The sequence below is a fragment of the Crinia signifera genome, chromosome 12 (genome assembly GCF_055691185.1).
Source record: "Crinia signifera chromosome 12, ASM5569118v1, whole genome shotgun sequence".
Taxonomy (NCBI): domain Eukaryota; kingdom Metazoa; phylum Chordata; class Amphibia; order Anura; family Myobatrachidae; genus Crinia; species Crinia signifera.
The window spans coordinates 55,052,033-55,065,909 of record NC_139228.1 but is presented as its reverse complement, the minus strand read 5'-3'; the positions used below and the strand labels follow the sequence as shown (position 1 = coordinate 55,065,909).

General features: G+C 47.7%; 1 long non-coding RNA gene across 1 annotated transcript in view; it reads left to right on the top strand.

Annotated features, from left to right (window-relative positions):
• The first annotated feature begins 639 nt into the window (after nucleotides 1-639).
• LOC146049921 (uncharacterized) overlaps nucleotides 640-13,877 on the top strand; it is a 57,105-nt gene continuing 43,867 nt past the window's right edge. Inside the window, exon 1 of the long non-coding RNA XR_014466235.1 lies at nucleotides 640-1,295. This is a non-coding gene — a long non-coding RNA (uncharacterized LOC146049921). The remainder of the gene's footprint in view (nucleotides 1,296-13,877) is intronic.

The following is a 13,877-nucleotide window of genomic DNA, read 5'->3' as shown; positions in this document are numbered from 1 at the left end:
CCTCCTATTCCCTTCCAACCCAAGTTCACAATATGCCACCCAGCAGTGGGTGTCAGAAGTGGGCCCCTTAGTCTTCAGGGGCCCCGGTGCAATCTGCTGCGCTATATAAGACGCTGTAACGGAATGTGCTGCGCTATATAAGATGCTGTAACGGAATCGCTCGCTATATAAGACGCTGTAACGGAATCTGCTGCGCTATATAAGACACTGTAACGGAATCTGCTGCGCTATATAAGACACTGTAACGGAATCTGCTGCGCTATATAAGACACTGTAACGGAATCTGCTGCGCTATATAAGACACTGTAACGGAATCTGCTGCGCTATATAAGACGCTGTAATGGAATCTGCTGCGCTATATAAGACGCTGTAACGGAATCTGCTGCGCTATATAAGACGCTGTAACGGAATCTGCTGCGCTATATAAGACACTGTAACGGAATCTGCTGCGCTATATAAGACGCTGTAATGGAATCTGCTGCTATATAAGACGCTGTAACGGAATCTGCTGCGCTATATAAGACACTGTAACAGAATCTGCTGCGCTATATAAGACACTGTAACGGAATCGGCTGCGCTATACAAGACTCTGTAACGGAATCTGCTGCGCTATATAAGACACTGTAACGGAATCTGCGCCCGGAGCATGAGCTCCGGTGGCTCCGCCCTCCCTACGCCTCTGGGAAGAGGAGGGTCCAAGATGGAGTGACGGAGGAGAAGCGCGAATAGTGTGCCCCCGGAAGTGTGGAAGGCGCGCGTGAGGAGCCGACAGAGAAATCTCCGATGTGTGCAGCAGTGGGGCCGGCACGTGAGGGAAGCCGAGCGGTGAACCAAAAGCTGGCAGCGGCCGGGACCCGGCGCGAGTGTGATGGCGCATAGAGTGGGTGTACAGCAACCTTCTGACACCCGGCATCCGCGCCCAGAGAGAAGCAGCAGCTCGTCGCCCCGCAGCAGCAAAGATCCGGCGGCGCCCACGCACAGGGAGAGACTCAGACGCAGCAGCGGCCCGACCCCCGGCGGTGATTGACAGCTCCACCGCTGGAGAGAGACCCGGTGCGAGGTAACCAGCGCGGCAGAGAGAGACACAGCAGGCGGCAGTGAGGGGCCTGCGCGCTGCTGAAGTGCCCAGCCCCCGGCCAGAGCAGCGAGAGCAGTGCCTGGCAGAGAGCAGGACTTGGCTGTCTGCCCTTCACCCGGCGATGGTTGATACCCTGGACAAGCGGAGGAGAGAAACCCCAGCAGCGTATCTTAAAGTAGTGACTGGCAGGAGCCGGCAACAGGTGGGGTTTGTTAAGGTAACTCACCAACACCTAATCACCAGGGACGTGCAGTCAGGGGAGACAGGGGAGGCAGTGCTTCCCCTGTCAATTTGTTTTAAAATAATACAAAGAATATACCTATGACACATATTCTGTGTCATAAGTATTTTCGGTACTTATGTAATATCTGGGCTCCCGGTTTTCCTTTGAGACCGTGTCCGCTCGCCACACTGTATAAAATCTACTCCATGCGTAGTTGGATAGAAGGGGTATAAAAAAATGGGGTGCATTTAACATGGGAGTCCAGATAATACATAAGTACCGTATTTTCTTTATATTATTTTACTAGTTTGAATTATTTAACCTAGTTTGGGAGGCACAATAAGCGTGCCTCCCACACAGAACTGCAAGGGGATGAAGCGGGGGGTGGGGCTTGGGGCAGGGCTAAGCAGTGGTCTAAAAAAATCCATTAAAAATAACACTAAAAGCGGCACTTCTAGAAGTGCCTAATTGACAGGGGCTGCTGTGATTGGACAGCAGATCCAGCTGCTGTCCAATCACAGCAGCCCCTGTCATGTAAGCCGACAGTGCCGCGTTTGCTCCCTACGCTGCCTGTGACCTGTGCCACTGCCGGCTCCCGAGTCCCGGTTCCCTGCCTGTGTGGCTGCTGCTCCCCTCTCCCCTTCCCCCTGCCCAGTGAGTATCATTTTTTTGCCGGGGGGGGAGGGGGGTACAGCGGGCAGGGATGGAGGTTTGCGGCAGGGGACGGGTGCTGGCTGCTGCTGGAGGAGGGGGGCAGCGGGCGTCGGCGGCAATCAGGAGGAGGGGGGGTGTTGCGGTGCGGTGGTGGCTGTGACAGTGCCTCTCCGTTCACAGCCATCACCGCACGTCACTGCTAATCACACAAGCTCACTTCCAGTTGTCCGCACCCTAACTTGAACCACCCAGGGACATCCCTATTTGCAGGCCCCCAAAGAGTCCACAGACTGCCAGCAACAGGGCCCCTGACTTTGCCCACGTAGTCCCCTAATAGAGCCAAGAGGCTAACGCTGTAACTACTAAGGGCCCCGTTGATTCCTAATCAGCAACAGCACGGCCCCTGTGCGGTGGAGTAAAAGCCTCAGGGACAAGTCACAAGTCTTAAGGGACCAACAGGTCAATGGGACCACCTAGTGGTGTAACTCCGGAATCGCCACTGTCTTGTTTGATTTATCAAAGGCCTTCCAGTCTCGTTCATTTCTTTGGGACATTGCCCGACCAAACTTTTCCCCTGCTTATATTCAAAAGAGGACTGTTAGTCTATGTTTTACATTTCCTGCGCAGCAACCAAGGAGAGGCCTCCCACGAACTCTAAACCCTGGCGTACAGGTCTGTCTTAGAGGTTTATATAGGAACTGGATACCCAGTAGCGTAATATTGTGTACAGTAAAGTAGTACTAATGTGTTGTTTATATAGCATGACCTAACTAATGCGTATAGTTTAATGTGATTGCTAAGTATCGTATGTTTCTACCAAGTGATAACTTTGTTTGATTGAATTATCCAGACGTGCCTTGTGTTATTACTGTGAACTTGCTGTGTTACATAACGGTGCACCCCTTTCAGTGCTATCTATGCCTTAGGTAGCCCTGCCTGCTACCCGATCTCAAGTATCCTATTAAGTTTAAATAAATTCCGTTGCACCGTTTCCTTGGTCTGGTTCTTGTCCCGTGTCCAGTAAGAAGAGCAAAGAAGGGAATCCCAGAGCGCAAGGTAAAGGGGTTACTGGCCTGCCGGTTCCAGTTTATCACAAATACATTAGATGATGAGTGTTTGCAAATGGATTTCCACCTCTTTGCACAGCTGTGATGCCATTCGCAGCCATGGACATGGGCGGGATTTCACTGTGGCGGGGCTGCGGCTAACTGATCGCTGAGCTACAAAAAGGTTGCAGCCTTGCAACCAGGTGTGAATCGGCCCTATGGTTTTGCCCTTTTTCGAGAACAAATTTGTCCTGTGATCAGGTGTGAATTAGGCTAATACATTATACAGGGGTGATGTTCTCACCCTCTCATAAAGCACAAATATACATATTTAGTTTACAGCTCCCAGAATATATTGTCATGTTCGTCATCACTCACCCGCTTCTCTGAGACTTTAACAAGTGCAATTTGCAATTTAAAAATCCAACATGAAATAATTAAGAGAGGTCTTGTGTGTGTCCCTGTGCAGGGACGAGGCTGCTGTGACAGATTGCAGTGACAGTAAGCGCCTGCTCTCTCCTCTGCGCTCTACGTGTCATGTTTCCTGGTGCCACCGCTGATCTTGGTTCCTGCAGGCAACAAAAGGAAAATGAAGTCAATCTCATTGTTAATTCTCCTCACCCCTCAGATCTATCCTGTGCATCAACAAGACATATAATGGCCGGCAGACGCGTTCCATGTTGTACCGGAGAACCGCGCCCATACCAGGACCGACATCAGATATCACAGAGCACAGTATATACTCACGTGGTTATGACTTGTTTATGTTGCTTGTGGTTCATATTATGTTTTGTATCTTTATGTAAAATGTAGTAACATACTTGCCTACTTTTGAAAACTAGTTTCAGGGAGATTATAGTTGGTAATATAATTTTGCACAGCGCCCCACTGAGGGGGCGTGTCATGCTCCTCCCAAAGGGCGTGTCTAGTTCCATATATGGAGAGATTGTGAGAAGAGATTGTATACGTGGCACCTAGAAGTGTGGGTGTGTACTGCTACATCTGAGAGGAATCTTGTAAAATGACTTATATCCAGGGCTATTTTTCAGTAGGCTCCAGCAGGAACTGAGGCCCTTATTCTAGTTCACTCTTTCTGACAAAATATTTCTTAGATGGACAAAACCATGTGCACTGCAGGTGAGGCAGGTGTTACTTGTGTAGAGATAATTAGACTTGGGTCGGGTTTTACACCTGCCTCACCTGCAGTGCACATGGTTTTGTCCATCTAAGAAATATTTTGTCAGAAAGAGTGAACTAGAATAAGGGCCTCAGTTCCTGCTGGAGCCTGCTGAAAAATAGCCCTGCTTATATCCAAATGTATATGAGCCCGAAAGCAGTTAGTAAGAGGTACTATACTTGGTAAAGTGCTGGGAAATGGTGCTGATGATTCAATGTAAATGTATCTGTCTCTCATTCCTTTTTTCCCTAAAAATGTAACAGTGTAATGTGGGCTAGGTGACATGAGGGAGATTGCTAGATTAATGAGGGAGAGAGGGAGATTGCTGCTATGTCAGGGAGTCTCATGCAGAATGCAGGAGGGGAGATAACTATGGGGGTTATTCTAGTTCACTCTTTCTGACAAAATCCTTCTTAGATGGACAAAACCATGTGCACTGCGGGTGGGGCAGATGTAACTTGTGCAGAGAGAATTAGATTTGGGTGGTGTTTTTCTTCAAAGTGAGATCTATATTGCAGTGTAAAATCATGCAGTCAGTATTTTCCCTGCACAGAAAAAAATAACTCACCCAAATCTAATTCTCTCTGCACATGTTACATCTGCCCCCCTGCAGTGCACATGGTTTTGTCCATCTAAGAAGGATTTTGTCAGAAAAAATGAACTAGAATAAACCCCAATGTGTAGTAATAATGTGTAAGCCAGAGAGCTACATCACTGTATACTTCAGTGACTTTAATTCACACACTCAAGGAGCCCTATTTATCATTGCAGCCTGATATTGAGCACAATAGAATCACTCCAGCCCATGTTGAAGACAATATAATCACTCCAGTCTGATATTGAGGACAATAGAATTGCTTTAGCCTGATATTGAGGACAATAGAATCACTCTAGCCTTGTCAGGGCTCAGCTGGTTGTGGTGGCAGTGAGCCAGTGGAAGGGTCAGGGAACTGGAAAACGGGAGGTATGAGGAAAGGACAGTTCATAGAACACTGGGCACTGAGGACACAGCTAGGTGGGAGAGTTGAGGTGACTCTGAACAGAGGACTGCATTGGCCTGGTAGCCGGAGAGGGATGTTGACGGTCTGGAAGCCAGGGATGCTTGTTGATAGCCTGGGAGCCAGAAAGGGATGTTGACGGACTGGGAGCCGAGATGGATGGTGACGGCCTGGGAGCCGAGATGGATGTCGATGACCTGGGAGCCGAGATGGATGTCGACAGCCTGGGAGCCCATATGGATGCTGACAGCCTGGGAGCCGTAATGGGATGTCGATGGCCTAAGAGCCGGACAGGGTAACATCCTGGGAGCTGAAGAGGGTACCGGCCTGGGAGCTGAGATAGGAACAGCCTTGGAGCTGTGGACAGACTGTGTTGACTTAAGAGTCGATGATGGTATATGGCTTGGGAGCCAATGGCGGTCTCTGCTGGTGGAAGCTGTTAGAATGCAGCGCCCGGCGTCTGTCTCCATACACTGTTTTGGTGTGCAGCCTAACAGACTGCCTTTGTTCCCTTGCAGCCGCTGTAGTTAGACGTCACCCTGAGTGACAGCTCGCTTAAGCGTATAGCAGGGCAGAGACCCCTGACCCTGCTGGCAGCGTTTCCTTTCCTGTAAGGAAGTCCCCGCATGATAGTGTGTGCCTCAGAGCGTGTGTGACATCCTCCATGCTGTTTGTAGCTCCAAGTGCACCGGAGCGCACAAGACAGAGCCCCGCTGTAATCCCGTTACAAGCGTGACCTTTGCACAGGGACATCCATCATCATTGGCAGCAGCGACGACTGGGAGAGATACCGCAGCGTAAACCAGTTAATTGCCATCAGCCCTGCACAAGCTAAACGCTACAGCTAAGTAACACCAGAAACTGTGATTCCTATGCAATCAGTTGTATACTGCCTGAAGTTAACTACCAAAGTACTGTTATACTTTGCAAGCCTGTCACTTGAATAAACCTCAAGTTGGTTATATCTTCTAAGTGAGTCGTCTAACAACCACACTGCACGTATTTATAGACACTCTGCCAATAGGTTATGGGCCCAGCACGTCACGTGCGCGAAGATTAACCCCCTAAAGACCAAGTGCTAGCGCAGTACATAAAAGAACACAAAGGAATTATTTCTAAATTGTCATTTGTGGAAGAGTTAACGAGAATGCACAGTACAGGGCATAGCATGAACTTTCCAAAACTCAAAGGCTCACAGAATTATACTACATGGAAGTTCGCTATGGAAATGCAGCTTAAAAGGGAGAAGCTATGGAAAGTCACAATAGCCCCAGGAGATAGTCCAAACCCAGAAGAGGTAGACAAGGCTATTGGCACAATAGGCCTGGCTGTGGAGCAGCATGTTTATTCTACTATCTGTGGGAAGGAGTCCGCTAAGGACATGTGGACAACTCTACAAGGTGCTTATGAAAATAAAGGCTTAATGAGAAGAATAAGTCTGAGACGCACACTGTATGGAACAAAGTTGAATGCATGCAAGGACATGAACGATTACATTGATAAGATACTATCGATAGCTCAGCAATTGGCATGTGTAGGAGCAAAAGTGGATGAGGAAGAAGTGGCGATGGTAATGCTGCAGAACTTGACAGAAGAATTTGACTTCCTAGTTGTCGCACTAGAGTCAAATGAAACCAAGCTTACAACTGAAGTTGTGAGAGCCAAGCTACTACAGTTCCAAGAGAGAATCCACAAGGATGCCATAGCTGAGGGTTCTGCCTTAGTAGCAAAGGGTGCAAAACCCAAGAAATGCACATTCAAATGTTATGTGTGCCACAAAGTAGGGCACAAGGCTTCAGAATGCAGGATGAAGAACACTAGTGGCATGCACAAGCGGCATGACAAGAAGAACGAGTCAGCACTGAATGTAACAGACAAGCCAAGGAGGGATCTCTGGTACATGGACTCGGGAGCCTCTAGACACTTCAGCTGCAACAAGGAGTGGTTCAATTCTTTAACACAGTGTACACCCACAACAGTTACCGGGATTGGTGAAAAGGTCCTTACTGCTTCAAATGTTGGGACAATCACAGTGAGACTAAGAATTGAGGGACAGACAGTAGTCACAGATATCCAAGATGTCCTATATGTACCAGAATTGGGAAGTTACCTCATCGCTATCAGCGTACTCGAGGCAAAAGGCTACAGAGTCCAGTTTGCAAAGGGCAAGTGTATGGTGCAAAATGAAAAAGGGACTGTAATTGCTTCAGCAACCCGATGCAACCAACTATACGTCCTAGACACAGATGAATGTGTAGCTTTGGCAGCCTCTGCTGAAAATGAGTCGATGGAACTCTGGCACAGGCGTTTGGGACACTTAGGATATGATAATGTCCAGAAATTAGCTGATGGGATGGCAACAGGAATCACAGTGAAAGACACCGGAAGACCTGTGTGCGAGAGTTGCATAAAAGGCAAGCAGACCCGCAACCCATTTCCCAAGTCAGCAGGCAGAGCAGAATCACAATTAGCTCTGGTGCACACAGATGTGTGCGGACCAATGGAAGAGGAGTCAACCAGTGGTTACAAGTACTTCATGACTCTCATTGATGACGCCACAAGAATGACACACGTATACTTCATAAGGAAGAAAAGTGAGGTGGTCAAGAAAATTGTGGAGTACAAGAACCTAGTGGAAACTCAGACGGGCCTAAAGCTAAAGGTCCTGAGATCCGACAATGGGGGAGAGTACGAAAATGAAGAGCTAACCGACTTTCTAAAAAGGCATGGCATAAAGCATCAGCTGACGATGGCCTATACACCTGAACAGAATGGCGTAAGTGAAAGGGCGAATCGAACAATCGTTGAAAGAGCACGAGCGATGGTGAACGATGCTGGCCTGGAGAAGAGTTTTTGGGCAGAAGCTGTATCTACCGCAGTATACCTGAAAAACAGAACACCCACAGTGGCCGTGAAGGGAAAAACCCCCTTAGAGGCCTGGTCTGGGAAGAAGCCAGACATCAGTCATCTCCGTGTCTTTGGGAGCAGAGCTTATGCGCATATACCAAAGGAGAAAAGGAAGAAACTTGACCCGAAATCAAGACAGTGCATATTGCTAGGCTATTGTGAGGAGAGTAAAGGGTACAGACTCTGGGATGCAGAGAACAGACGTCTTCTAAAATCAAGGGATGTGATATTTCAAGAAACAGCACCACCCACAAAAGTCAAAGAGCAAGAAAAGCAAGCACTAGTAGAGGTGTGTGAAATAGAAAGCATACCTGAAACAGAAAATACTGAAGAGGGAAGCGAACCAACGAACAGAGCTTCCGTAAGAAGGAACAAGGGCATACCAGCTAGAAGATATGAGGAAGAATATGCGAATATTGCCTTCAGTGAACCTCAGAGTATTCGAGAAGCGAAAGCGTGCAGTGATTGGGCGAAATGGAAATCTGCAATAGATACAGAGCTATCAGCACTGAAAGAGAATGATACTTGGACCATAGTAGATAGGCCAAGCAACCGCAAGACAGTCAAGAACAAGTGGGTCTTCTGCAGGAAGTTAAATTCAGACGGAGAAGTTGCCCGTTACAAAGCCCGTCTTGTTGCTAAGGGATACACACAGAGATCCGGAATTGACTATGGGGAGATATACTCACCTGTTGCGAGGTACAACACTCTAAGATTAGTAATTGCAGTCGCCACCTTACAAAACTTACTGCTATATCAACTAGACTTCGACTCAGCATTCCTAAATGGAGAGTTACTTGAAGAAATCTATATGGAAACACCAGATCACTATAATGAGGATGAACTTCAGACAGAGAAGGTGTGTCTTCTGAAGAAATCCATATACGGTCTAAAGCAGAGTGGTCGTTGCTGGTACATAAAATTGGACACAGTACTACTTGAAATGAATTTTATTAGATCAGAGACTGACCACTGCCTTTATCACAAAACTCTGGGAGAAAAGTTGTTCATCACAGCAGTCTATGTGGATGATATACTTATAGCAGGTCACGAAGATCACATCACAAGTGTGAGAGATCAACTAAAACAGAGATTCAAGTTGAAAGACTTAGGTCCAGCCAATCATTTGTTGGGAATGAGAATTGTTCAAAACTTGCAAAAGGGAACAGTCACAGTCGACCAACAAATGTACATCGAGGCAACAACCGAGGCCGAATACATAGCTCTTACAGAGACATCAAAGGAAGCACTCTGGATCAAAGAGACTTTGTGTGAGTTAGTCTCTTCCTATCAGCATCGCATGTGATAACAGGGGAGCAATAGATCTTTCCTGTACTACCAAGCACCATGGAAGGTCGAAACACATCGCGATCAGACACCACTTCATCAGAGAACTAGTGGAGAACAAGTCCATCGATGTTAAATACATTGCAAGTGAACAGAATGTCGCTGACATGCTTACAAAAGGACTGTCGACAAACTTGCTTATTAAGTTCATGAAGGACTGTGGACTTGTCTAAGTTCAAAATGTTGATTTGAAGTTTTGATGTTCTGAATGTCTTTTCTCTCTAACCATATTTTCGGTTACAGGTATTACAAAAGGACAAAGTATTGTATTGAGTTCTTTTATGTAGCCGAAGACAGCCTTGAGCGAGGGGGAGTGTTAGAATGCAGCGCCCGGCGTCTGTCTCCATACACTGTTTTGGTGTGCAGCCTAACAGACTGCCTTTGTCCCCTTGCAGCCGCTGTAGTTAGATGTCACCCTGAGTGACAGCTCGCTTAAGCGTATAGCAGGGCAGAGACCCCTGACCCTGCTGGCAGCGTTTCCTTTCCTGTAAGGAAGTCCCCGCGTGATAGTGTGTGCCTCAGAGCGTGTGTGACATCCTCCATGCTGTTTGTAGCTCCACAAGCACCGGAGCGCACAAGACAGAGCCCCGCTGTAATCCCGTTACAAGCGTGACCTTTGCACAGGGACATCCATCATCATTGGCAGCAGCGACGACTGGGAGAGATACCGCAGCGTAAACCAGTTAATTGCCATCAGCCCTGCACAAGCTAAACGCTACAGCTAAGTAACACCAGAAACTGTGATTCCTATGCAATCAGTTGTATACTGCCTGAAGTTAACTACCAAAGTACTGTTATACTTTGCAAGCCTGTCACTTGAATAAACCTCAAGTTGGTTATATCTTCTAAGTGTGTCGTCTAACAACCACACTGCACGTATTTATAGACACTCTGCCAATAGAAGCTGGATAAGCTTAGACCTCTTCTCCTGGCAGCAATAGATGTTATTGGCTGGGAGGGAACCTGGCAGGTGAATGGTTAACCAGGGAGCTCTAGTATAATCAGCAGCAGTGGATCACTGGTGCACTTCACAGGTAACTCTGGGACAGGGAACCTGGAGCCTAGAACGCTGACCTCTGGGCAGGGATCAGACAAGTTGTTTGAGGCAAGGAGGAAGTGCCAGAGGCCTGACCAATATTCCCCTTGCCTGTCTGTGATTGGCTGCAAGTCACAGAATCAATTACCCAAGGAAGTACCTGTGCACACCTTGATCACATGATCAAGTGCACATTTCAGAGTAACAAGGTCCCATGGAATTCATTGGAGGAATGTGACATGTGACTGCAAGTGTCATGGCGGCGCCATTGCAGCATGGGACTGACTTGGGATCAGCATGGGATGCTGACTAGGCCCCAGGGAATTGTCATGCACATCACCCCATGGAGAATGACTGGAGACAGCGCTGAACAAGGACTTGCATCACAGGATGCACCAGCACGTGGGTAAGGGACGCAAACGTGATCACAGATACGGACGCACTTTGATTTCTGAAGACTGATATAGAGAACAATAGAATCACTCGAGAATGATTCTAGCTTAATACTGAGGAGAAGAGAATCACTTCAACCCCAGTCCTCAGGGGCCCAGTTGCACTGCTCTGTAACACTAATTATTACCTCTCACCTCTGTAACACTAATTATTACCTCTCACCCCTGTAACACTAATTATTACCTCTAACCTCTGTAACACTAATTATTACCTCTCACCTCTGTAACACTAATTATTACCTCTCACCCATGTAACACTAATTATTACCTCTCACCCCTGTAACACTAATTATTACCTCTCACCCCTGTAACACTAATTATTACCTCTCACCCCTGTAACACTAATTATTACCTCTAACCTCTGTAACACTAAATATTACCTCTCACCTCTGTAACACTAATTATTACCTCTCACCAATGTAACACTAAATATTACCTCTCACCTCTGTAACACTAATTATTACCTCTCACCCCTGTAACACTAATTATTACCTCTCACCCATGTAACACTAATTATTACCTCTAACCTCTGTAACACTAAATATTACCTCTCACCTCTGTAACACTAATTATTACCTCTCACCTCTGTAACACTAATTATTACCTCTCACCTCTGTAACACTAATTATTACCTCTCACCTCTCTAACACTAATTATTACCTCTCACCTCTGTAACACTAATTATTACCTCTCACCTCTGTAACACTAATTATTACCTCTCACCTCTGTAACGCTAAATATTACCTCTCACCTCTCTAACACTAATTATTACCTCTCACCTCTCTAACACTAATTATTACCTCTCACCTCTGTAACACTAAGGCAAAACGAGGGCAGCATAGGCCAGAGTGCAGTTAAGAGCCCGGGGATTTGGGGGTTAACTTCAGATGCAATGCAGCACAGAGCAGTGTGATGATTCACAGGCAGGTTAGCATGTGGGGTAGCTGGGCTAATCAGTACCAAAAGGGGAGGTAGCTTAAGCAGGGTATTTAGGGTCCAGCTCTGGGGGCAGGAACTTCCTCTTGGAATCCGGATCCTTCATAGGTAAACGCGTCCCTTTGCGGGCTTCACAGGTATCCGCGTGCGCTCGCCACGCTTCGGGCTCGGTGGCTCGCTGCGCTCGCCACACTATTCTATTCTCAACTCCACACCGACGTGGATAGTGGGGGTATGAAAAGGTCGTAGGACGCGTACCGCCGCACCTCGCGGGCTCGCTGCGCTCGCCACGCTTCGGGTTCACGTTGATCGTGGGGTGGCGTTAACAATTGTGGGGGCCATTTAACACTTCAGGGTGCCTATTTGGCCTCTGTGGGCCATTTAACATTGTTTCCTATGGAAAAATCGGGTCAATTGAGGCATTGAACAGGAAAATCGGGTCAATTGAGACATTTAACATTGTTCCCTATGGGAAATCGCGGGCATCGCGTCGCACCCGATTTTTTAGTGCATTCAATGCCCGCGATGGCCACGATGGGCGCTGTGATAAGTAAAGAGTACCCATTAATCTAAACATTCTAGCACCTCATGTGTGTGTACCTCTATCATGTTAAACCTTAACTTAACTTATCTTAACATAAAACCTGAAATAAAGACTCGAAGACATAGGTTTGGCAGAAATTGTTAGCTGATTTATTATTTAAATATTTAAGCTAGTTTTTGATTTGATTAAACTAATTTAAATAAATGGTGGCCAAGACAGAACGGCTACTAAACTAAACCCCACCCTCAAACTCAGCATACGTAATCAAACTTCCCTACCAAGCGGTATCCACTCAACCTACTACATTGACTACCACGCAGCCAGGTGGTCTAGCTGCCCCTGAGCGGGAGATCGAGCGAAAGGCCTAAGTCAATGAATAGGCAAGCGCACCGAAAACAATCTATATACGTTGCATAAACGGGTAATGAAGGCTAAGAAACTATTAACCTGCCGTTCTTTCCCGCCAAGGCATGAACCCTGATCCCAGGGTACAGCCCTGCCACCAGCCTAAGACACCCTAGCAACAACCAGAAGCAGATCCTCCAGAAACATAAACAGCCCCTCTGGAACTAAATGAACCCCATCAGGCCTAAACAGGTGACAGCACTTAAACCCAATCCGTGTATGAGGTATAACAGCACCACCGGCCGTTAAAACCCACCTTGCAACAGCCGAATTAAGCTTCTGTCTGGCCTCGTCAACCGCCTTAGCATCTCTGGCCCCTCTCCAACAAATACGAGGCACAATAAAAGACCACACTAACCTACAGTGTGGCCAGGCTGCACAAATGGCCTCCAGATCACTCAAGATCTGGGCCCGCAATCTCAATTGGGACATTTTCCCAAGGTCGTTGCCACCGAGATGAAGCACCAGGACTTCGGGCACACCGAACCTGCGAACATTCACCATAAGGAATGACTTCAGGGCGCCCCAAGTCATTCCCCTAACACCCAACCACCTAATGGATTGAGAGCAAGGAAACTCAGGCCCCTCCCCAGAGGCAATCAACCTAGTAGCCCAATAGATAAAGGAGTGACCCACTACCCACACCTTTAACCTATCGTACCCCACACCTATAAAAAGAGCCCCTCTAACTACGCCCTGAACTGGCAACTGGAACCCCTGACTAAAACCCTGAAACAAAAACTCTGCAGTCGCCCTATCTGGGTATCGGCTAAGCCAGCCGGCCATCGCCTCGACCCTAACCGGGGTATGAGCCCTATCGAGGGTTCCCGGAGGGACCCGCCTTGGAGGAGGAACCTGCGCCCGCCCCTCTGCCGGGGCGGCCGCCCCGAAAGCAGCTGGAGGCTGGGTTGTTCCCGGAACAATTGATGCAGACATGTTTAAACCTGCATTTCTGTCCCAGCTGGCAAGAGGAGTTGTTATAAGCATAACATTTCCCCTTCGCCTGCCCTGTCCCAGCAGGCCTGGCCCCAGGCGCAGGACATTGCGCCTGCGGGGTGCCCGGGGGAACCCTGG